Source organism: Meleagris gallopavo, chromosome 13 (genome assembly GCF_000146605.3).
Source record: "Meleagris gallopavo isolate NT-WF06-2002-E0010 breed Aviagen turkey brand Nicholas breeding stock chromosome 13, Turkey_5.1, whole genome shotgun sequence".
Classification (NCBI taxonomy): Eukaryota; Metazoa; Chordata; class Aves; order Galliformes; family Phasianidae; genus Meleagris; species Meleagris gallopavo.
The window spans coordinates 5,571,089-5,571,840 of NC_015023.2; the positions used below are offsets into that span (position 1 = coordinate 5,571,089).

The window sequence follows — 752 nt, forward strand, 5'->3', positions numbered from 1 at the left end:
TATGTACAACAGGGACTTTATCTCCCTCTACGGTATGTAGGGAGCTGGACTGGGTTGGACCACCACGATTGATAGATCCTCTGGTATTGACTAACCAGGTGGCTTCTGCCAAATGCTTCTCCCAGTGCTTAAATGTACCGCCTCCCATTGCTTTCAGCATAGTTTTTAACAACCCATTGTATCGTTCAATCTTACCTGAGGCCGGTGCATGTAGGGAATATGGTAAATCCACTCAATACCATGACCTTTAGCCCAGGTACCTACAAGAGAATTTTTAAAATGAGTCCCATTATCTGACTCAATTCTTTCTGGGGTACCATGTCGCCACAGGACTTGTGTCTCAAGACCTAGTATGGTATTTCGGGCGGTAGCGTGGGGTACTGCATAGGTTTCAAGCCACCCAGTTGTTGCCTCCACCATGGTGAGCACATAACGCTTACCATTACGAGATCGTGGCAAGGTGATATAATCAACCTGCCATGCCTCCCCATATTTGTACTTTTGCCATCGCCCTTCCTCCCAGAGAGGTTTCATTCTCTTGGCTTGTTTAATTGTGGCACACGTGTCACAGTCGTGAATGATTTGCACAATAGCATCCATAGTTAAATCCACCCCTCGGTCTCTAGCCCACTTATATGTCGCATCTCTCCCTTGATGGCCTGAGGTCTCATGGGCCCATCGGGCTAGAAATAATTCACCCTTGTTCTGCCAGTCCAGATCTATTTGGGCCACCTCAATTCTGGCAGCTCTGT

At 47.5% G+C, this 752-nt stretch overlaps 1 protein-coding gene across 1 annotated transcript in view; it reads right to left on the reverse strand.

Annotated features, from left to right (window-relative positions):
* Positions 1-752, reverse strand: part of LOC104912945 (lon protease homolog 2, peroxisomal-like) — an 11,434-nt gene that overhangs the window by 5,703 nt on the left and 4,979 nt on the right. The window lies entirely within an intron of this gene.